This window comes from Ceratotherium simum, chromosome 27 (assembly GCF_057802395.1).
Source record: "Ceratotherium simum simum isolate JZ-2026a chromosome 27, ASM5780239v1, whole genome shotgun sequence".
Lineage (NCBI taxonomy): Eukaryota > Metazoa > Chordata > Mammalia > Perissodactyla > Rhinocerotidae > Ceratotherium > Ceratotherium simum.
The window spans coordinates 17638283-17664315 of record NC_141926.1 but is presented as its reverse complement, the minus strand read 5'-3'; positions in this window follow the sequence as shown (position 1 = coordinate 17664315).

Here is a 26033-nt window from a genome sequence, read left to right as displayed (position 1 = left end):
TTGTTTAATAAAATAATACTTTCCTACTCTATGTTCTTTGGTGTGGATCTTGTTGTCCAGTGTCTATATCCTGAATGACAGCAAACAGTGCTGTCACAGGTGGTAGTAGGGATTTTTTTCTTTATTTTATCAATAACTACTTTAGATGTAGCTTCTGTTTCCTGAGGAATTATGTGACAGGAATAGTAGTTTACTAGCTATTGGAAAGTCCAAGTTCCATCCAAAAGGCAGCCTCACCAGCTAAAAATACTAAAACACATACTACTTTGAGTTTCTGTAATCTAGCTGGCTGGAAGAACTCTGCTGCAAAGGTAACAAGGTGATAAAATACATCCTTGCTTTCTGTTGTTGTTGAAATGTCTTCATAGATCCAACGGCTTTAATCATTAGGATGTGCTAAAGAGAAAGCTAACATTCCTCTACTGATGGTGCCCCCTTTCCCTCCTCTTCCTTCTATATTTCTCTCCCTCTCCCTTGGGTGCAGGAATAGTATAAGTGGGCTTTGTCCTATCAATCACCATTATAAATATCTACCCAGAGGAGAAAGTAAAAGAATTCTCAAGGTCAATGCCACCTTGTCATCCTTTTGCAGTCTCTCTGGCACACACTTATATGCCTACCATGTCTGCTCTTTCTAAACAGCTGTATGGGCAGGCCCGGTGGTGTAGTGGTTAAGTTCACGTGCTCCGGGTTCGCAGGTTCAGATCCCAGGCACAGACCTACACACTGCTCATCAAGCCATGCTGTGGCGGCATCCCATATACAAAATAGAGGAAGACTGGCACAGATGTTAGCTCAGGGACAATCTTCCTCAAACAAAAAGAGGAGGATTGGCAACAGATGTTAGCTCAGGGCCAATCTTCCTCACCAAAAAAAATAAATAAATAAAATAAAGAGCTGTAAATAAGAAGTGTTAGAGACAAGTACTGTGTTTGTAATCCTGACCTTTTCACTGGTTGCTTGTTTTTTAAACTCTGCCTGAAATTAAAGTAAAAAGACTATAGGAAAGGATATATATACTTGTGTAAAGTACCATAAGACATCGAGGAATTCATTTTGGCCTTTACATTGCTACACTTCTCTATATATTCCAAACACTCTAAGTTCAAAATGAAATCAGACAGGATCTGACCCATCTCTTGAACATGTTGATATATTTTCTGCTGCATCTGGAATTCTCTGTATCTAGATGAGCCATGCTCACATAATCGGCATTGTTGGTACTATTTTTAGATGCCATACTACACGTACAAGAATAGACATTACATACATTTTTAATACATCAGAATGTTTTTAACAGAAAGTTGAAATGAAGACTACTGAAAGTGCTCCATGTTTGGCAAAATGTTTTAAGGCAATTTAGTGAAAAGTAGAACAGTGAATGGTCTATAACAAAATTTTATTTCCTCTTAAAGCTTTCTTAATATGCTACAGCCCCATTTCTACACTTGATGACTAATCTTCAAAATCCCCATTTGGCTCTCCTTGCATTTTCCATTAAGAACAACAAAATTATAATCTTACAATCCCCCAATTTTCTCCTTTCTCTTTTTTGAATCCTTAAATTACCAAGAAAAGAGTGCTGTTAAATGGCTTCCTCTTCAGAGGAAAAAAGGTAAATTTGGATGATGATGTTTTTGAAATGTGGACATTGATTTCACAACTCAAGTGTCACATACAGGGAGCAGACTATGAATATTTATTTGTCCTCATCTGCTCAGCCAGCACTGCTGATAGCCCTCTCTTCTGAATTTACCAGAGCTAACACCTAGGTGGATTCCTAGAGGGATGTAATTGGCAATGACATTGTTCAGACACTGACATGTAAAATGAGTGTTACAACAACAGAAGCACTTCAGCCTATGATGGTGTTACCTTCAAGGTTTGCCTGGAAATAGAAATTTCTCAATTTTGCTCTAATAAGCGCTTTATATTCTCTTTTCTACTTAGCTTGTGAAACTTAAAAATGTGTATCTGTTTAATATTTTGGATTATACTGATAAGAATGATAAATGGGCTAAAATTTGCCAATATAGCATATGGTGACTCTTGAGATGGTTTCATATGTTTTCTTAATTTTCTTAATGGCCCATAGGCCTCCTGGAAGTAAATTGACCATTATTTATATTGTTTTCAGATGCCCAAAGGCTTAAATGTGATTCATTTTGGGAAGAAGAGATTACTTTGTTTTTTTTCCAAACAGAGCATAAAAGAGGTGAGATAAAATGTAGGTCATGGAATTGAAAATAGGATTAATGTTAGTGACTCCACATCTCAGTGAAAAAGCAAGAAGATGTGAGCTCCAAAGAATGGGACTGTATCAATGTCTTAGTCCATCTGGGCTGCTACAACAAACTACCACAGTCTGGGTAGCTTGTAAACAACAGCAATTTATTTCTTACAGTTCTAGAGGCTGGGAAGTCTAAGATCAAGGGGCCAGCATGGTAGCGTCTGGTGAGGGCTTTCTTCCTGGTTCCTAGCTGGTACCCTCTCACTGTATCCTCGCCTGGTGGAAGAGGCCAGGGATCTGGAGCCTCTATTATACGGCACTCATGCATTCATGAAGGCAGAGCCTCCCAAAGGCTCCATCTCCTAATACCATCATATTGGGCATTAGGATTTCAACATATGAATTTTTGGGGGACACAAACACTCAGACCATAGCAGTCAACATGTCAATATTTAAGAAACTCTACCTTCCATATGTTTCTCTGAATGAACAATGCACAGAAAGGGAATACATCTTAAAAAGGAAAACAAAAATTCTCTATGTAAGTGTGACTCCTAAAGCTATAGATATACCAAGAAGAAATATGGGCACGGACCAGATCAATAGGAACAATTTTCTTAGACATTTCCTGATAATATCTGAGATCCCCAGAAAAGTTGAGTATGCCCAGGCTCACTGGGGCAGTGAATCTCTACACCAGGAAGAAAAAGATGGCTGAGCACGTTAGCAGAAACAGAAATAGGTCACATAAGCAGTTCCCACTGACAACCAATAGTTATGGCCATGGTAAGTGGCCTTAGATTCTTTTCGTTGTAAGCCACATTAGGAAATTCTTTCTTTGGGACCATGGGACTTGGGATGTTGTAATTTGTTTTAAAATGTGCTGGGCATGTGATTCACAGTTTGCTATTCGGGTGTGTCAAAGTCATATATTTTCTTTATTTTTAGATCTGAATTTAATTTCTGATTGGAGGCCTCTGCCTCCCTAGTGTGAACCCCTTCAACTAGCTCATTGCGGTTCCTCCATTCATTCTTTTCTGAGAATTCCTAGGTCAAATCAGAATTGTCAGTCAGTGGCAGCCTGGCTCACAACTCTTTGTCAGTCTGCCTTTCTCCTCTTCCCACTCTTGCCTGAGCCCTCGAGATTCGCAAGTCACCAGCCTGCCCAAAACAAGGACAAGTTCTTTTCGGTGATTGTTCACCCGTGGGTGGTGGGACAGGAGAGGCCTGGTTCTTGTTCTTCTTTGCCTTTTGGCTGAAACAGCAACTGGAACTGACTTGTTAGTACATATTTGGTTCGCTGGCAACTCCTTGGCATTGCCTCTGAAGGTCCAGGCTCTTTGTAGGAGTTTTAATTGCACCATAGACAACCTTATATTCTTATCGACTTAAAACAACAAAAACATTTTTTCTCATGGATGTGCAGGATCAGCTGCAGCAGCCCTGCTATAGGGAGCAGGGCCCAGCAGCTAATTGGAATCTACTCTTCTCACGGTGGATGGCAGAAATCCAGGAAGAATAAGAAACACGTTAGAGCCCTTAAACACTTCTTACGGGCCCACTGTCTCTTCCTCCTATATTTCACTCACTAAAGCAATCATATGGCCAAGCCCAGGTTAAATGGGGTGGTGAAGTATACTCTACCCCCAGTGAAGTATGGCAAAGGTGAGGCGTGAAAAAAATACAGACAAAAAAATACAATATAAAGATGCTATTTAATCAACCTCTCTCTGTCCACCCCACTTTCAAATTCAAATCCAATTTAGAAGTAACAACAAGACTCAAAGAGATGGCAGATCAAAATATTATCTTTTCTTTTTTTATATACATTTTTTCATTTTTTTGCTGGGAAAGATTCGCTCTGAGCTAACATGTGTTGCCAATCTTCCTCTGTCTCTTTTTTTTCTCCCCAAAGCCCTAGTACCTAGTTGTATGTTCTAGCTGTAAGTCCTGCTAGTTCTTCTATGTGAGCTGCTGCCACAGCATGGCAACTGACAGACGAGTGGTGTGGTTCCGCATCTGGAAACCAAACCTGGGCCGCTTAAGTGGAGCACAGTGAACTTTAACCAGTAGGCCATCAGGGCTGGCTCAAAATATCATCTTTTCTTATAGATAAGACTTATTGTAGAAGTCGACATGACTCTTCAGGCAAAATTGGATTTCCACACATCCAACTCCATGGATAATACTTACCCACCCAAAAATTCAAAGCCAGCAATTGTAATCTTTCTGTAATGAAGAAGAAGATTCTAGACAGGCATAGCTAAAACAGAAAGAACCAAGAATAGGATGATTCATGCTCACAGACAATTCCTAATTCCCAGTCTCACCACCAGACATTGTTTGGTACCATTTCTCCTTGGGAAAGAGGAGTGAGAGGTAGGAAGAGCCTATATGTACCCATCGCATACTTTCCTCCCCTGGGGAGTACAGAAGTTTCCAACACACTTTCAAATTATGAGTGGAGGATACATATTCTGCTCTAACATCACGCTCTTCTGATTCCCATCATGGCTTCTGCCCTGCTTCTTTGGAGGCAAGTCTTTTCAACCTGCCTCGGACATCCCCGCACTGCTACCTTAGCTTATTTTGTGCCCTTCTTGTATCCCTCTTCTCTCTCAATTCAACAACGTAAGTGAGGTGGAGAAGATTCTCCAACCCAGGTGAACCATGAGGGGTGGAAAGGAAGAATTGTTCACAAATCATGCAATTTCTGATGTAGTACATACCCAGTAGGCTGTCGATCCAAATAATCCCCAAATAGGGGTGAGGGATGGGGAAACACAGATTCACTCTTTACCTAATATCTCTCAGACAACAGGATGGACTCATGTATTAGCCTCCCTCTGCTCCTGTGGGGTTTATTCCAGGATTGGAGAATAAAATTTTGTTCATACTTCTTTTCTCTCTCAATTCTCTTGCCTAACCAATGCTACTCTTATCTCCTCTGAGATAAAGAGAGCACACATTGTGTCTGTTTGTACCACCATGTAAATCTGCATAGCTCATTTCCAGATTATGGGTTTTCAATTTAGGATTTAATACCCGGAAGCTTTGCTGTTAGGGAAATATTCATAGTTTTTTTTTGTTGCTGACATAGTGAAAGAGTAGAAATATAATACAGGAAAATGGGTAGGAATTAATTTTCCATCAATACAGCACTTATAATCTTGCCACACAGAAACCATATGTACTTCATTCTTTTATTTTTTTCATTTGGCAATTAGTTCTTGACCTTCTTCTATGTTTCTTGCACTCTGGTCAAGATTGAATATTCCACGGGGATTAAGATAGGGATGTAACTCATCCTCGTTTACCTATAATTTATTGGACTATTGATTTTCCCTTCTTTTAAATTAAACATTTTCCAATGATTGTAAAAATGTTTCTAAATGGAAAGTAGCAGGCTTCGCCTAGCTTTGGGATATTTCAAACCAAGACGTGTAAGACAAATGCCTTTTAAAATAACATAGAATTTTTATCTTTGGTATATTCAAATGGCTGCGATAATTAGAACATGAACAACAAAAAACAACACATCACATTGTTATACTTTATTTAAACCAGTGAATATGTAATATATATAAAATAAACTCATGTGGGGTATTAATATGTTAATATATTCTGTTTCTAGTAAATTTACCAAATAATTCTATGTAGTTTGGATTGTTGTTTTATCCTAGAGTTTTCTCAGGATTCAGCTTTATTTTGTCATCTACAGCTGTATCACATCCTAAGGGACTCTCATATCCAGATTTTTTTCTTATTTATTAGATATTACTTTTCCAACAAAAAGAAATAATGCAGTTACTTTAGGATATATCTTCACTAATTTTGGTATATAAATAACACCATGTGAAGTCTAATTTTGAAAGTATTTTCACTGATGTTCTCTGATTAAACATCGGAATGTTTAAGAGCATCCTAAATTAGAATTCCCAAGAAAAATGTGTCACTGCTACATGTTTATTACATTTTGAATAATTTTCAATATCCATTATCCGCCCAGGCTCTTCTTCCTCCAACTCCTTCCTCCCCTCCGAGAGTCAGATGCTGACTCTCTGCCTAGTGCTTGATAACCTCCAAATCTGGGAGTTGGACTTTGTTTTCTGCTTCCTCAGCAGCTGGCTGGGCCCCAGATGTAAGATGAAACCCACCCAGTTTCTAAGGCTTTCATGAGCAAGACTAGCAACATAGGCAGTACATTGTGTGTCAAACCTATTTCGAATTAATCACGTAAATTAAAAACTAAAAACTTTTAAATTATTTTTGCACGTCTAAGGTGGACTCAGAAGAGGACATTATGGCATATTTTTGGCATTAGGAGCATTTGCAATTATAGCGTGACAATTCTATTCTCCGATTGAATCTAGATAAACAAATATAATCAATAGAAAAATTGGCAAAGGATATGCATAGATGAAAAACTAAACAAAATATGGAAGTATTATCAACTTAAATGAAGAAATGCAACTTGAATAGCAATAAACACTCACTTTTGTATATCATTATAAAAAAATGATATTGTTTGTTACTGGTGATTTATTGTGGTGTGATCTATACAATAATTTCTTTCTGAAAAGCAACTTGGAAGAATAATTTAAATGCCTTGGAAATGTTCATATGCTTAGAAACCGTAATTTGCCTCTCTAAGAATTTATCTTATAAATTATAAAGGAATTTATCTTATAAGTTATAATCTATCTTATAAATTATCTTATAAATGAAATGTACCCACTAATATTTCTGTATAAGTATAGTCATTGTGTTATTATTTGTAATAGCAGAAAACATTATGTACATCCTGGATGGTCAAAATAAGGGATAATTAAAATGTTCAATGAACTTATTTCATGCAGTGGATTGTATTTATCCATTATACTCCACTTTCCTGAGTAATATTTCCTGACATTTAATATTCTTGTAATTTAATTTGGAGGGGAAAAAACCACAGGACACAAAAAGCATTATAGAATGTTATGTGGAGTTTTAAACATTTCCATTGCATAAACAGGGAGAAGATACGCCATAATATTAATTTCAACATCTGCATTGATTTGGCAAAGAGAGGGCAGATGTTTCCAGAGACATTAGTAGGATAAAGGGCAAACTGGAATAGCGAACATGTTATGGGTTTGAATTGTGCCCTCCACGGTAACCCCAGTACTTCAGAATATGACAGTATTTGGGATAGTATCTAAAGAGGAAATTAAATTAAAATAATGTAATTAGGGTAGACCCTAATCCAATAAGACTAGTGTCCTTATAAAGACGAGATTAGCACATAGACACATATGCACAAGGGAACGACCACGTGAAGACATAGAAGACGGCCATCTGCAGGTCAACGAGAGAGCCCTCAGAAGGAATCTACTCCACTAACACCTTGATCTCAGACTTCTAGCCTCCAGAACTGCGAGAAAATAAATAAATTACCACTCAGTCTGTGGTACTTGGTTAAGGCAGCCCTAGCAAACTAATACAAAATGTAATTACAAAATAAGAAGATAATTGGAATTTGCTGATTACTCAAACCCCAGTGTCTATATGAGAACTGAACTATGACTGAAAAACTGGGTGGGCTTAACTGTTGGCAGGAAAATGCGTTATATTTTTACTTTCTCAGTCTTGTGACTGATCTTTTTCCCTTTGGATTGACTGTTCTTTTGCAATATCTTGCTCTCCCCAAAAGTTCCAGGTTCCTGCATGCAACAGCTGATTCTGGACACCAAGGCTTTTAAAAATTGTAATGATTAGAAAAACTTAACACTTGAAAGCTATAAACTGGGTTTGTGATTTTTGAGTTTGAGACTTGGATTTACCTTCAGAGCAGGGAAGTTTATTTTTTGCAGATAATCACTTTAATGGGCTTTCAATTATGCAATGTTTAAGCAAAGTTCCCATTCTGGGATGTTGATTCTCCAGACATCCTGGCTCCAAGAAACTAAACTGTGCTACCAAAGGATATAAAAGACTCTTCATTCATTACGTCTGTAGATTAGGATCCCACTTAGAAACATTTCTTTTATAAATATGGAAACTGTACTTTCCCTAATTATATTTATTGTTTCTTGGCAAAAGCATTGTGTATGTGGTCTTGTTCCAGCATTTGCTCAAGATATTGAAAGTAAGAGTGTCGTGATACATATGGGTCCCTTGCTAGCTAAGGGACCATAAAGATGACCAGACTGGGATTGCTGACATCTACTGTAGAATCTACAAGTAAAGATCCATGCATGGAGGGTTTTTTTGTTTTGTTTTGTTTTGTTTTGTTTTTGATGTAGAATAACTCAGATATGGACAAGTGTAGTAAAACATAGGATTCATGTATTTTGATGGATTATATTCATGAAGTCCCAAGACAGGGCCAACCTCTGTATGTAGAGAGTGCTTTTTTCTATGAAGAGAATTAGAATTCTCTTGGAAAACAGCCAGTCCTGGGACAGGAAATAAGCACTGGGGAAATATTCTTTAGACTTGATAAGGGAGAAGGGCAGCAATGAAATTATTTTCTTTAGCCCATGGGGAAGTTCAGGTGCTGAGCTCCAGCTAAGAATGACTCAAAAATATGCTCACTGGGGAACACTAAGATGGCTCCTGTAACTTGGAGGTGAACTAAGCCTCATCACAGACGGGCTTGTGTAGCACAAGAGCAGCCATAATTTGTTTTTATTCCAAGTCTTCTGTGTGGTAGCTCCATTTTCCCAGACTCATATTCAATTATTGTTCTCTAAATGCTGAAAAGGTGACTGTGCCTCAAAACAGTATACTAAGCGCCCAATTACCTAGGTTCATTCATGAAAGCATTTTTCTAATTAAACAGAACCCACCAACCATAGGAGACAATGTACTAACAGAACCAATAGAATGAAACCAAGATTCTAATTTGGTATTGGAATCTAAATAGATCTCTGGCCATGACCAAGTCTCTTTGAGTTTCTATGCTTCTATTCCTAAATGAAGGGCTTGAACAAGATGATCATTATGATCAACTAGCGGCATTAGTATTTTCTGGTTTATTGCATGTTATTGACATATAAGAATCATTATTTTTGAACATTGATATTGTACTGAGTTGTATATGTGAAGAGAGAGTCATGTAGATTTAATGAGACCCAGAGCTGAGTTGGAACTGATGCCATAAGAGATCCTTCTTCATTGTTTTTTCTTACAAGAAAAAAGAATTAGCTCCCCACTCTCCTTTACTGTCTTCCATAGGAAGACTGTAAAATCCTACGACCTTCTAGTCAAAGTCTTGATAATATTCTGGAAAATGAATTGAATTGATACAAAAGTAGATTTTCAAAAACTCTAAAACATACTCTAGAAAATATTATTTTATTTGCCACTTGCCTCATTGTTTTTGACTCATCATCATCTTTACAGCTTTGTCCATGATTTCGACATCACAGACACAATGGTCCACAGTCAAATGGTTTTAGCTCATATCAATCTTTAATCTCACTCAGAAGTCTGTTCAATAAAGTATGGAGAATATACTCCTCAATCCTTTAACAATACATCTTGATATATTTTGATTTAAACTTACGTGTAAGGGTTCAGTTTGGAAAACGTAACCATGTTAGATATCTTAAGGAAAAAGGGACATAGTGTAGGTACTAGGTGTAATGTATAGCAACTGAAAGGGTTGAAGGAACAAGTTCTAAAATGGATCTAAATGGAGAGCTATTTGTTTGTGGTCACCATTGAAGTCACACTAGTTTCAACACCAGGAACCTAAAAAAATGGATTTCCAAAGCCTCACTCTAATAGCAAGGGAGCCAGGTCAATAAGCCTCTCTTCACTGACATTCAGGGTTGCTGAGGAATGAACCCTGTTACCTCTCGGGACTTCCTAAGCAGCGGCAACATTAAGAAGTTGCAGGGAGATGTCCTGTGCTTCAAATCTGCCTTCTGATCTTGCTTGAACGCCTTGCTTGGATGACCATAATTCACTTCCAATACACAAGCTTCATGAAGTCTTGGAAACCAGGTTTAACCTTTCTAGCCTCTTCCAATAGAAGGAAGATGAAATGAGGATTGAGAGCCAATCCAAATATCAACAACAAATTTTTAAAAAGTCAAAATACTCGTAATCAGCATTATTTTAATCAAAGAACACACTTTGGGAAAGGAGAGAAAAACAACTTTCTTCAAATCAAAATATTTGATTTGAGAAAATATTAATAACAAGAGACATTCAAAGAACATGAAGTTAATTCAATTGAAATAGGTTAGGATGTCTTCCGGTTTTTCTGTTCACGTTGGAAAGTTTACATTTTTCAGTGAAAATCATTCTAGGAAATAAATCTTGATTTCTTGTTTTAGCCACATGTCACATTGATTCAAAATCTCTAGAGATATTGAAGAGCTGCCTTTTCTGAATATTAAAAAGAAAGTCCATGAAAATTTTCATTTCAAGTTCATGCAAATGTCTGATGTTTTCAGCCTTTTTTTTTTTACTCAAAAATATTGAAATCCTTATCATACGGGCTAAAGTGAACCATCTCCAGTTTGCTAATAATTTATTTGCTTTGTAAAATATTAGCATTTTTAAGTGTTTTGAATTATTTTTCACAAATCTATAATATGAATAATCACAGCCTCATTTCTGAATATTCCCTTGGGCCTTGAGATGCTACATTTTAAGAGCCATTTGTACTCCAGGTAATGTTATTCTTGGAGGTCCTTTGTAACATCATATATGGTTATACACATATTAAAACATATCCACGTCTCAAATCAAATATCAACGTATGCTGTAAAATATTGACAGAATTTTGTATCATTTTTCTTTTGAAATTACTATCGGAACTATGAGTGAGTTATGTTAATTAATTCTTGGTTTTTATTTCTTGAAAATTACCATATAATCTTGGAAGTCCATGTTGAATCAAACATGATCTAACCTTCAAATACTTTTCAAATATTATAAACTTCTTTTGAAGATTGACTTCATAATTAATCAAGTTCACATGCTATGCATACAGATATTTAATTAAAATTTTACTCAAGTCTGTGATGGTGCTTAAATAGACTGAGGATGGTTTTATTTTGTTTTGTTTTTTACCATGTCAAGTATTCCTATCGGCCCCTGAAAAGCTCTTCAGATCTGTTCCCTAAGGCTATGGTGCCTATATTCTGGTTTTTCTTCAAATAGTGTAAATCTTTCACCTTTTAAGGCTACGGTGCCTAAAACCAAAAAAGCTTGATCTTAAAAGTGATCAAGAGGGGCCAGACCAGTGGCATAATGGTTAAGTTTGTGTGCTCCACTTCAGTGGCCCAGGGTTCATGGGTTTGGATCCTGGGCATGGACCTACACACCAGTCATCAAGCCATACTGTGGCGGCGTCCCACATACAAAAAACAGAGGAAGATTGGCATGAATGTTAACTCAGGGCCAATCTTTCTCACCGCCCCCCCCAAAAAAGTGATTGAGTATGCCTAGACCCCTGAGTACATTCTGCGCCCAGAATGCACAGCTGCTGGCTTCTCTGTTTTCCTCTCCATTTTGCCTCTCTTTTTCCCAACCAGAGAGTAAATATGTTGGTTGTGCCTGTATTGTGGACCATTGTTTACATATATCAATCATCTTTGTATAAGCATCTCCTCAAGGAGTAGTATGTTATATGATGTATTTGTTTGCTAGGGCTGCCGTAAACAAAGTACCAGGTGGCTGACACAACAGATATTTATTGTCTCACAGTTCTGGAGGCTAGAACTCCAAGATCAAGACGTTGACAGAGTTGGTTCTTGCTGACTGAGGGCTGTGAGGGAGAATCTGTTCTATGCCTCTCTCCTAGCTTCCAAAGGTTTGGTGGCATTTTTTTGCTTTTGCCATATCCTCTGATCTCTTCCTTCATCTTCACATTGCATTCTCCCACGTGTCTGTCTCCAAATTTCCCCTTTTTATAGAACACCAGTCATATTGGATTAGGGGCCCACCCTACTTCAGTATGACTTCATCTTCATTGAACTAATTACATTTGCAACGACTCTACCTTCAAATAAAGTCACATTGTGAAATATTAAACTTCAATGTACGGATTGGTTGCTGGGAATATGATTCAACCCACAACACATACAATTGATGTTGAATAAAGTTGTTTTTTTTAACGAATGGTCTGTGTACAATGAACATTTACTTAATCATAATCTGGTAACTCAAGAAAAAGACTATGTCAATGTTAGCACTAGGTAACACACCACAACAAGCAAACTCTGCTTTGCATCTTATGCTAAGACTTTCCTCCCCAAGCATATGTATTACTGTATGGGTGGATTTGAAAGAGAAAAATTACAATATCTCATCTCCTTTTGTGCCAAAGCATATTCGTCTGCTTAAATTATTCTATATTTCCATGCTCTTTGGCAATAAAAAAAAAAAAAAAGAAATGTTTTGTTATATATTTTTTTTTCTCTCTTGGTTTCTCTTTGAAGATTTTCCAACCACTAAGTATGTTGTGCGTTAACAAGGGAAAGCCCAAATCAAAGGAAGCTGGTGGTTTGTCAGTTGGAAATAGTTAGAAATAGTTTTGCTAAAATATCTTTCCATGGCTATGTTTTAACTTGTTTTAATAGTACTGAATATATCTTTTTATTAGTGGTAGGGAAGTCTGTGAATATTTACCTGTCGGTTAGGTGCATCTATAATAGGGAACACAGAGGGGAGATTCTTTCACTTTAGGACACTGTTCACTTGCTGAGCGTAGGTTAGTTGAAAACCAGTTTTGGCTCATGTCAGTGGAAAGTCACTCAGCGGGGAGAGGAGAGGACGGTGTTCCTATTCCTTTATCTGTATAATGAGTATTTAGTTTCCATGGTCGTTGCAAGTTCACATCAACAGCAAGAGTGCTGTAACAGAGTTCCACTTTTTATTCAAACTGCTGGCAAGCTGTCCCTTCATTTTGCTTTCTTAAATGGGACAATTGAAGACATGCCGATTTTGTTTTGAGTGAGCCTGGGTTCAAATGGAAGCTTGGCAACTCTCTCAGTTGTGCTTTTTCAATCCTTGCAGCTTCAATTCCTCAAGCACCAGAAGGAGATGATAGGACTTATAGTTTTATAATAGTGAAGTTTGAAACTAAGTAGGGTCATGTATGGAAAATATACAGTAGAGTGCCTAATTTCAACTCATTTGGGAACAATTTCTTCTTCTTGAGATAGCTGATAATTTTTTTCTCATTGAGATTTAACAATTTCACCACACTCTATTTTATGTTAGTTTCTGCTTTCCAGTCTGTTCCCTTTCCAGTGTCACGTTTTCTTCCATCATGCTATTGAATATCATTTTTGTTTTGTGTATTCTGTTTCCTTATTTGCAGATTCTCTATTTGTGATTTGTTTTTCTATGTACCAAATACTCTCTCGTTTCCAATTAATTCCTTTTGCTCTCTGGAAGAGTTTCTCTAGTCTTTCTTCTCTTTAATTAGTGTTTTCCACAATGTTGCTTTTACTATTTACTGCGACTAACGATGATTTTATTGGGCATGGTTGGTTGACTTCCTGGCCTCCATTCCACCACCCCCCACCCTGTAGGAGTCCTGAGGTTTGTGTGTTTGATTGACCCTTCTCTCAGCTCCAGAGATGAAATCTGAGTGATCCAACAACCCATAAAATGTTATCCCTTTGGGAAAACTGGTTCAGGGTTGGACACTCAATCTGACTTGCTTCAATCAGACTCAAGCCAAGTTGTAGAAAGGGAACTCTTCCTTCTTCTGGACAGTGTTTAGGGTTTATAGATGTAAATTACGCAACTGCTTCAGCTATTTTGTTACTTTGAGAGAAGCTAAGCCAATACCAATTTCAACCTGAAAAGAAGAGAAATACTGAGAGAGAAACTGGGAAAGAATACAAGAGCTCTGATCAAACCCTGCCTGAAGCCTGCCCTAACCGAACTTTCAAGTTAAGTGAGATAATATATTTTCTTAAGGGTTAAGTTACTTTGAATTGGACTTTCCTTTACTTAAAACTTGCAACATTTTAACCTATTTACTTTGCTGTATTCTCACTTTCATTTTGTTCCATTGACTTTTTCATTTGTCTGTGTACAGTTAACAGTTTTAGTGTGTTCTTTTATTTAAATAAGAGTAGACAACAGCCATTATCGAAAGTTATACTATATTTTCTATAAAAATCTTTGGGATAAAATTGAATCTTTCTTCTTGCTGTTTTATAGCACTTTTATCATTTTGTAATATTTTAATAGTTCTGTTTTTTCCTTCTATCCGTATTTCCAAAAGGATAATTTACAAATTCTTGTTATTGTTGATAAAATTTTTATTTGTTATTGTTTCAGACAGTCTTCAGTTATTTTAATGACTTTAGAGCAAGCAGTTTCTTGAAATGTACATTCATTTCACGACTATTAAGGAAGGATCCACAATCTTAATCTTAAGTAGTCTGTACCAATGGCAGGCGTTCATCTCTTAATTGATCAGGCTTTGCATTCCCTAGTTCTTATGTCTTAAAATCTGCTAAGGCCCCATCCCTGTAAGGGAACATGATCTGAAATGAATCTTCATCACTACATTCAAAATAGCAACTCACATTCCCACCCAATTCTGCAGCCCCTTTATTCTGCCCTCTTTCCTTTCTACAGCACATATTACTTTCTAACATACTCTACATTTTACTTTCACTACTTTTATTGTTATTGTCTGTCTCTCACTATTGGAATGTAAGCTTTTCACATTCAGGGTTTTTTTCTCTTTTGTTTCGCTGATGTATTCCAGGATCACCTGGAACATATGAAGCCTGAAATGACCATAGGATAAATACATACATACACACAGACATACATGCACCTGTAAGTTTTTTCATTTGTTTGTTTCATGTTATGTTTTACAAAGATAGGATTATATTATACAATTTTCTCTGTACCTTTATTTTTATTTACTCATTAATATAAATCACAACCATGCTTCCACCTTATATATTGAGAGCTTGTTGTTGTTATTTAAGCTACACAGTATTACATGATGAAGCTGCACTATAATTTACTCAATCTCTACTCAACTGATGGGCATTAGGGATGTTTCCATTTTTGCCAATAAGCATTTATCATCATAAATCGTTAAGTACTGGTACCATTATATTTAAAGGATAGCACTCTGGCACTGGGAATGCTGAGGAAAAAACATTAGAATTTTTTTTAAAAAGTAGATAATGGGCTAAAAATGATATCTCTTTTTCCACTTAATTCTCTGACTCCTTTTGAAAATTTATGTTTTCATATATTTGAGGTCTTTTGCCTTTCATTTGCTATGTAGTGGTAAACATCCCATGTCTATTTTCCTGTTCATTATTTGTGTCTCTTAACCTTTTATAGAAAGTCTCTATTGGTGATATTAATGCTTTGTCTTTCATGAGTTGCAAATTTTTGCTCAGTTTATCACTGTCTTTTGGTATTGTATTAATTAACAAATTTTTGCATGCTATAATATTTTTTGATTTGTAACATTAAAAATATTGCTTACTTAGTCACTTAGAATCTATAGCTAGCTTATTTGGGGTAACTGGGGACTTCCTTCCTGTATTATAACAGGATACTTTTATTCAAAAGCCACTTCAAACACAAAGGGATGAATTTGTTCTCATTAAAATAATTTATAGACTGTATATTCACTGAGAATTTAGATATGATAAAGATTTTAGGGTCAATCACTCTTGTAATATTTTGCTGGTGTTCTTGACACAAAACTAGGTTCTTAGACATTTAAATATAGACCACTAAAGGACCATAAGACTTGCTTGTTTTTATATTCCCTAGTGTTTTTCAAGTTTTCAAAAAAACATTTAAAATCCTTTGCCTACTTAAGTTTAAATGATAATAAAATTTAAGACATTTAGAAGTAAGGATAGGCTGAGTAACCCCTAAATTTCAATGGCTTAACAAGATAAAAGATTATTTCTGGCTCACACAATAGTCCAACACACAGCTAATCCTTGAGATCAGACAGCTATCCTGGGAGTCTCCCCTCCAAGTGGCAATTAGGAGTTTGAGGTTTCTTTCATCCTTTTGGCTCTGCCTTGTTTTACATCCTTGCAGTCCTTCCATTCAGCTAACAGACGAAAATACAAATGCATGATCTCTTGGGAATATTTATGGGCTTGTAAGCATCATGCTTCATTTCTAGCCATTCCTTGGCCACACTTTGGCCATTACTAAGTCACATGACCCACCCCACTGAAAAGATATCTGCGAGGAGTTTAATCAATACATATTCTCTGCCACAACAATGAGTATAAAAATTGGTAGAGGTGGTTTATTTTCTTAAAATTTGATGATCGTCTACAAAAATAAATTCAAAACTATGCAGAACATAAATCTAGGCCATTGGCATGATGCCTTTTCTTTTCTTGGTTGCACAACGTTCACGTGCAAACTCCATTCAAAGATTCTCTCGTTACCTAGTGATGTTGGCTGGGACTCTAATAGTATGTCCAATTTTAAAGAAACCTTGACACCTGGGGTGTTACCAAAAAGAACATGACTCATGACCATTGAAAATTAGTGTTAGAGACATTTTACATGTTACTTACATAAAAATAACATTTGATATTTGATAGACTATGATAAATGCTTTATATTTAATCAAATAGCTTAAGATATAACAGAATATATCCGTATATCTATGTGTATATCCTTAACTCTGTTTCTATCTATGAAGATTGATTAATGAATAAAGTGATCAAATCCTTTTATTTTAGTTTCTTGTCACTATAATACAAGCCATCAGTGAGACTGACTGATACTCACTCTCTGCAGGCTTCTTTATCTACAGCTGAACCACTGGACTCTCATTTATAGCCTTGGTCTCTCGCATCCTTATGATGAGTGCTCTGGCCAAATTTAAGAGCAAGATGAAAAACTCAAATTTACCTCTCATTTTTGGCAATACCGTCACCTTAACTTTTTGTTGTATTCTAATACTTGTACCAATGCCAGAGATGGGGTCTGTACTAATTTCCAGAGATGGAATCTGCACCTCACACCGCACTTCTGCTCATCAGTCTTCTGTTGTACATTTTAAGCCTAAGTCAAAGCATCTTATCCTTCCTGGTTTCCTCCTAGTACTAAAGTCCTAATCCTATATCTCTATCTGGTGGCTGGCTCTCTGCTACCTTCTGATAATCATCCCTCATATGGTCTGCCTGTGTGGAAACTCAACTTACAGATGTCGCTGTCTGTCTGAATAGCCTTTCCCTAAACTGGACCTTTCTCATGCCTACTAAAGTCAGCTACCCTAAGCACTACTTGTTGTATTAAATTCCTAATTAATAACCTACACCAGGCTCTGGTCCCTTAGGTTCTGCCCCCATCCATGAGCCAGTCTAACTCTAAACCCTTCCATTCTCCACTTTACACAATTCTCCTCTCCTTCATAGGGCCATACACAGGATTGTTCTCAGTGTAAGCCAAAAATGCTGTTTGTGTGTGTATGTGTATGTGTGTCTGTCGATGAGTGTATGTGTATATATGTGTTTACCGTATTTGATAATAAACCATTATAAGAGAGGCATTAATTTGGCTGCTTTTGCTCACTTATCTTCACGTGTTTATTTCATTGCCTATGCACTTGAAACGGCTTCACTTTCTTTGGTAATTTTTAAATTAAGTTATATTTTACTGGTTGCAATCACTGATATCTTCCCTTGTTTGTTTATGTTATTAAAGTCAGGGCTTCAAAGAGCCCTGGGGATATTAATTCCAGTTTGAACATGCAGAGGGGGCCACCCGTACAATTGTTTATTTCCTCAAACATATTAGCTTGCTACTGTGTAGAGAGATGCCAAACACTTCTGAACCCAGACTAAACGGTCGCATAGCATTACGTTGGCTTGGCTTTGGAAAGCATGGCAGGATCAAAGAGACCAAGATATCTGATTTGTTGGATGTGTTATAGCTCATTGCAAATGATGGAATAGAGGGTTAGCAATATTGCCGCTATTGCTCCAACCAAACTTTTGGACCAAACTTTTCAGGCTCAGTATGGTTCTGCTTAAGGTTTTACTCTGGGAATGCCAGAGAAATAAACATTAAGCTTCTGAAGGCTTTACAATCGCTTTGTCAAAGATTTTGTGCCAAAACTTAGGATACGTGGACTTGTTTTTGCTCTCTTGCTCAACATATGGACTTGTTTTTGATCTGTTTGTAACTTATATCTCCAGACTCCCACTCTTTTAAAACTCCAAGTCCGTGTATCCAACTTTTATGTAAAACTGAACTCCTATTTACCTCACTCTCACCCACCAAAATTAATCTACATAATCTCTTCTCTATTTTTGTCTTTAACCCCAATTCCTACTACACTATTTCTCTTTATCTCTATTGTTTCTTGCGTACTATCCCTCCCACTTTTTGTTAACCAATGCTAGTCATTGTGGTGGCCCCAGAATAAATGACACTTACTAAGGAATAGCTGTCCTGGACGCCCCCTTCTAATCAAATCCTTATGTTTCAATTGCTCGTTTCATTCAGAGCTTTTCTTTAAAGCATTTATCATAATTTGCAATCATATTTATTAACGTTTATAAAAATATTCTCTCATCTTCCCCACTAAAGGGCCCATGAGAGCTAGCTCATCTGATTCTTTAACCACATCATTTTATCATGAATAATCCGAGTATACAATTACTTACCAATGTATTAAATGACAGTATCTCTGAGAGAACTTTTGATATAACAATACCTAACCATCATCCAGTGTCAATCCAAGGACAGATAGATTCTAGTTCTTTTCCTCCCTCCACAATCTACTCCTATCCCTGAAGTTTTCCCTATCCTAAACATGCTTGTCCATGGTAAACTATCAAGACCTGAGGTTGATCTCCCTAATTGTCTGCTGGTAACTCCCACTAGCTAAATCCAACCAGATGCCAAAGAATAAGGGAGCCACTGATTTACTTTTACAAATGCCAGTCTCCTTAGGCATATAGAAAAGTGACAAAGGAGAACAAGCAGAACTCGAAGGGTAATGGCTAATTCCTTGTCTAGAAAGAAAAAGACTTTGAAGTCCAATAGAGTTGGGTGCAAATGCCAAGTTCACTGTTTTCTCTCTGTAGACTTTGGGTAATTAACAAAGGCGTGTGAGTAGATTTTCTCACATACATAAACTGGGAATGCCAGTACCTATCACTTAGGGCTGTGGTCAGGAAGGAAACATTATGTTCTAACAGTTCCACATACAACAATGCTTGGCATATAACATTTAATGAATGATAATTCACTTCCTTTCCCTTTTGAACTAATGCATTTTAATCTAGAAATATGGAGCAATGGGCTAGTTCACACTGATTAATCAGAATGGTTAAATTAAGTAAGGAGTCTGTACTTGGGCTGCCTGATAAAATGCAATGTATTTTTATTTGGTTAACCTGGCTGGCCTAGTTTTACTCCTACTTGTTCCTTCACGTGATTCACGATTATTTAATAGCATTTATACAGTTGGGCTCACATTTGAAAATCGTGATGTATTTTTCTTATTTCTTAAAAGCTCTCACAGTGACAAAACATACTGATTTCCACCAGGGAATCTGATAAAATATTTTAGAAAGAGGAAATAATTTCCATGTTATCAAATCCATATGTATTACACTAGGTACTGGGTAATTGCCCTCCACCACAATATTTAAAATACATGATCATATAACCAGAGTTTTTATTATATAAGGATGATATAGGAATAATTAAAATCTGCTTTTAAATCAATCTGAATATTTTAAAGGAATAAGAATTCACTAAGTTTAAATCATTGCTTATAGAAGAAAATCAACAGCTATTAAACTATTATTAAAAGATTTATTAGCTTACACTTTAAAAGCAAATATCTATATAGCTTGGTCTAGTTAATAAGCAAACTATGTTGTAACCAGGACCAAAATCAATATTGAGCCTATTCAGGGAAAAGGCACACCACGATTAAAATTATCAAGAAAAAGGCTGCTTGTGCAGTGTTCTCTGTAACTGCTTTGAGATTAGAAATCTTTCATTTGTAAGAAACAATATATATTTTCCCTAATTTTAAAATATGATCCGATAAAGTGACAATTTGAAATGTTTTTACATTGCATCACTGATTTCTGGAATGAGTTTATTCAAAACAATATTGTCTTCCCATAAGAATTGTTTTCTTAATTTTAAGAATAAATTAAACTGACCAAAAATGGTATGTATAAAGTCTTCAGTTGTAATCTGCAAGGAAGTACTAAAGATTTGTTTTCTTTAAGTAGAAGCTGATCATTTACCTCCTGGCTTCTCCTTAATATATTCATCAATATTAATTAATAGTAGGTTTGGAAATCAAAGACCACAAGCCCCAAATAATGTGGCCTAAACAATGCAGAATTTTATTTTTCTCTCACATAAATGTACTCAGTCCACAGCCTCTATGGAAGCTGCACATTAATCAGGAAGTTAGAAATGTCTATCTTTTGCTTTATAATCTTAAGCACACAACTTTCACCTCTTGGTCTCAGATGGTTGCTCCAACTCCACCCATTACGTCACCATCCTCCAGCAGAAAGGAGGAAAAGAGTAGGAGAAGGGTAAATCACTCCCTTTAGGAAAATTTCCCAGAAGTTACTCAGACCACTTCTACTTTTATCACAAATAGGCCAGAATTTAGCCTCATAGGGACCAGATCCAGCTTACCTCAGAGGCTGGGGAATTTTTAGCCAGTCAGTCATAGTGGTCAGCTATTTTAGTGTAGAAGAAGAGGAGAATGAATATTGGGCAGAAACAACACTTACTCTTTACCACATACCTGCACAATGAAAAAGTTTTCAACTTCAGGTAGCAAGATGATATAATATTTATATTTGAGTTGTGTTTCCTCAGTAATAGTTGGGCATATATTTCCCAGTTTCTCTCCCATGTATTCATACATATTAGGCTGCTTTGAAGTATGAAGGAAAGGCATAGAGAGAATCCTGATTTGGCTAAGCTATCTATGTAGCCAGATTTCCTTTGCTAGTTCTGACCAGCAAAATATGAATATATGTAAACTGGATCACTTTAGGTACGGTTTCCTCACCTGTAACAAAGGACATTCCCTTTTCTTCCTCTAGGCATTGTATGTCTGAAATTGAGGCTTAGAACAGTGGGAGCCACACTGATATAGTTCTGAGGGTAAAGCCCACACACGGAGGAAGAAAGAGCCAAGAGAACCAGAGAAAAATGGAGCTGGATCTTTCACCTACCCTGGTAGGTGCTTCTTTGTACTTGAGGATCATGTCATGTGAGATAATAACTTCCCTTAATATAATGCTCATCCAATTTAGTCGGGGTTTTCTGTTAATTGCATTCAAGGCAATCCATCTAATAGAAAGTCAAATCAATACATGTATGACTTCTTGATTTTGTACCCCCACTCCCCATTTTATGCCAGTCTTTTTCCTTCTGTGAAGTCAAATAAAATATATATCTAATATCTAGATACTCTATATGTATTTAAGGCATGCAACTTCCAGAAGTGATTATCTGTGATTATCTGCTCACCCTTTGCTTATATTGCAATGGTAATGCTTTACATAAAGATAGCAATCTGCAAAGGGGTCTTGATCCAGCCCATCACATATTGTTTGTGGAGGATGGGAATGTGAAAACCACAAAGGCTCATCATCAGCCTGGCCAATATCCATAGAGTCAAGGAAAATATTTCCTTGAGGAAACTACAATGGCTGCCCTCATTCAAGGAGGAACTGCTAAAATTTAAGATATAATGGAAATTGTACAGTTTAGAAGAATTTTTCATTAGCACATGATCTCTTTAAGAAGCAGTAATAAGAGATGTTATACCAGCCAAAATAATGGTAATGTACCATCTGAGAGAACTACATTGATTAATACTGTAACAGATCTTCTCTGCTTCCTCCCTTCTTCTCCTCTTATTTCTTTACACTCCATCCATCACTCTTTCAGCCTCTTCTCCTACTGTTTATTCCTTTTTTTCTCTTCCTCTATAATTCTCCATTATATTTCTATTTTCTCTCTGTATGCGGCCAACACATATCCATGCTGTTTCCTCTTCCTGTTCGTATTGTGTTTATTCAATCTTTAATACCAAATTCAAATAATGTTATTCTTAATTGTCCTAAGTTGAAACAATTGCCCACACCTCTTAACTCTCTTTCTGCAAAATCATATACCAATCAGAGGCATCATATTTCATCTTCTACATTGACTTAGATTTTGCCATTGGGAAGTAAAGAGGCTTTGAAAATGTAACAGATTATTGTATTCTACACAACACTTAAGCACTCATATTGATTAAAATAATTTTTTGAATAAAACATTTTGTTCCAAACTAAAAATTTGCAAATTTTATGATTGTACAATAGATTAAGTTCATAATTAAATTATTCTTAATTTTCATTTATCTTTTGACTATTTCTTTCCCTACAGAGTCATGAGTCCCAACAGGAACCCATGTATACATTTTGATAACTGAGGATGAATGTTATGAAGGCAAAATCATCTGGCCCAGAAGCTCTGAGTTCTCCCAGCTTTGCCCTTTTACTTTAAATCTACATTTTTCTTGGGGTGTGCATAACCCCTTCATCAGTTTCCTTATCTGTGAAATGGGTGCAACCTATTTCTCAGGGTAATTGATCAATTGGGTTATATATTATAACAGTGAACATTTCTCAAAGACTTCTTTTATGCCAGCCATTGTTTAAACCTTTACAAATGTCAACTGGGTTTTTTTTTTTTTTATCCTCCCACCAACACTTTGAGAAAGTACTATGCATTATTATCTCACTATCCTTAAGGGGAATTAAACCCCAGAGAAGATTAGTAACTTGCGCACAGTCATTAGGTTAGCAAAGGCAGAGCCAAATTTCAAATTTATTTAGTCTGACTCCACAGGTAATTTCTTAACCAGAACCTCAAATCTGTTGACTCATAAAGATGCTTTGACATATCATTACACAAATATCAGAAACTCTAATTTCTGTACAGCCCTTTGAAGGCCATGGCTGGTGACACAGTACAACCTAGGAGCCTCAAGTATACCATTGTGAAGCAGCTGGGGTTTTTCCTGAACGATGAGGTGGCTTCTCCCTCATAGTGATGGCATTGCCCCTTTACTTCTTTGATTACTCTTCCCTGGTGGGCGTGACCTGTAAGTGACCACTATAGTTCTGCTATGCCTTTGTGATGAATTACGGAAACATGGAAGAAATGTGTAACTCCACTGTTTTCTTTACTCATACTCACTCTTTACTCATATATCCTATGTAATGCTTGTTTCCTGGTCCAGTAATAAACCAAAGCTCAAGCAAGTCAAGTCTGTTATTTGTACCAGCTTACGTACTCAAACACTCCATCATTGGATCCAGACGAGCCCCTTGTAATTCACTTCTACTCATTTGTGCCCAGCACCGCTTAATGTGGTCTCTGTTTTAAATAAAAATTAATGGCATCTGTGCTCATTGGCTTATAATTTTATTACAGAGAACCCCACGATTAAATAAATAATTTGAGAAAAATACCAAGCAGCGTATCTCCAAAACTAATATTTTGCCTAAGATCCAATCCTATAAGTCCAACTGTCTGCCAGATCTCCTTACTTGGATGTCCCAACGTAACTTAAAGACTAGACCCATACTCAAAATTATACTCAGCATTTCTATTCCTTCCTTCCCTCCATCCCCATTATTTTGTTTTTGTTTTTGTTTTTTCCCAACATTTGAAAATGCAGGCACTTAAATCCTCCCTCATCTTTGATCACAGAATCATAGAATTTTATAAAGTGCAAGAAATCATAGAGATAATCTAGTCCAAACTGAAGTCCAGGGAAACCAGGCTTTTAAATATCTAATTAATCATTATTTTATGATATCTACATTAATAAGAGAGTTTATATTTTTCTCTCCCATTCTGTCTCTGCTGCTACTATAGTAAGACCATTGCTTTATTTTTCACATACATATTACTGCAATGACCATATGATTAATAAAGCTTCTAGCTCTCTTTTCAGTTATGAGGATAAAGTGATATCTTATATTTTCCTCCTATAAGAATATTATATGGCCTATTAATTTTCACAAATATTGAACGTAAGGTTATAGCAAAAGTGTTGCTGAGGTGCAATCTTCTTTCTTATGTGGGAATATAAAGTGATGCTCAAAAAAGACCTAGCTAGGAACATTCATTAGTTGAGAGGGAAATTATAAAATGAATGTTTAGGACAGCAAAGTTTTAGTTAGCTGTGCACAGCTAACCCCGAATAAAAAATTGTTATAAAATGATAGGTGATAAGATGAATATGAATGTAAAATAAAATAGAGAACCCCATTAACAAAAATCAGGCAGTAAAAGGTATGAAGGATGTTATTGGAGAAAAAACATTGGGTGAGCAGGCAGAGAGTGATCACAAGAAGAGACTCAGTTTGTTTTCCTGGGACATTGATTAGAAATGTCCTGGAAGGACTGTATGGGTCTCAAACCTCTAAAACTGTAAATATATTTGCTATGGCCAATCAGATGTGGTGATTCTCTTCCTTTAGGTTGAGTGAGTAAATGTCTAATCTCAAAATGAGATTAGAATTGTTTAGAATTGATATAATGGATCATTGATAATTTTGTATATATTCTAATTTTACAGGCAGAATAAAATTTGTAGTCATTTTGTAGCTTTATGTATATTTTATGTTTTGGGTCTTTTTGTTTATTAAAATAAGATAATTTGATTAACTATGTTTATAAGTTCATTTATTCAGATACACGATTAAATGCTTAGAAAGATTTTGCTTACTGGATTTATAAGTGTACCAAGTCAGGTATTTGAAATGCTTGAGAAGATTAGTAATACTGAATAAATAAACGTAATTTGAAATGCTTACTAAAATGGATTAACTCAATTTAAAATTGGAATTATTTTTAATAAAATTTAATCACCTGAAGACTTAATTGAACATTTAGAAATGATTGGAAATGTTTTCTAACTTTTTGCAGAGTAAGAAAATTGGCTTAAAATTGCAAAGAAAACAAAACATTTTAAATTTGCATGTTTAAAAATAAATACTAATTAAACTAACAGTAATTAAAACACAAAATATGCTAAACAAAGATCCCTTTGGATATATACTCTATTAAAAACAAAAATAAATAGTAATTGTCGACTGATTAAAAATTATGACTCTCAGGCAAATATAAAAGGCCAACATGTCGAAGATTTTACTGAAATCATTAAATTATGAAAGAAAGAGTCAGATGTTATGATTGACTCAAAGAGCATTTGAGAAGCTAAGAATAAACAGGCAATGCTAGAATAAGATTACTGGGTTAGATACAAAGCAGATTAATGCCCAGTAGGGCCTTAGACTTTTGGGACTACCTATTGTACCAATAAAAATTATTTCCATCTTAACTGAACAAAAAATCTGTAAGTTTACATAACTTCTCTAAGTCTGGATTATTGATCAATAATAAATAGTGATTTGAACTATTTCCCTAGTATATTTCCCTAAGTATATTCCTCTAGATAAAACTTATGTGATCTTTCCTGTGTATGACATTAAAAATATCCCTGCCCAAATTGTTGCCTTATTTCCAAGATTCATATAATTTTCCTGACAATGTCTTTAATCTCTGAAAGTTATTACGATAATCATAAAAAATGCTAGTATCATCAGATCGGTCATGATTATAAACACAGGTGCAGCAAGATTGTTAGTTAACTATATAGACCTCCTTGAGTTTGCTGTGCAAATCTAGGACAACTATCAAGGCCACACAATTAACTTCCATTACTAAGTTTTCATCAAGAATCTTGGATTGGATTTTTAGCTTCTAT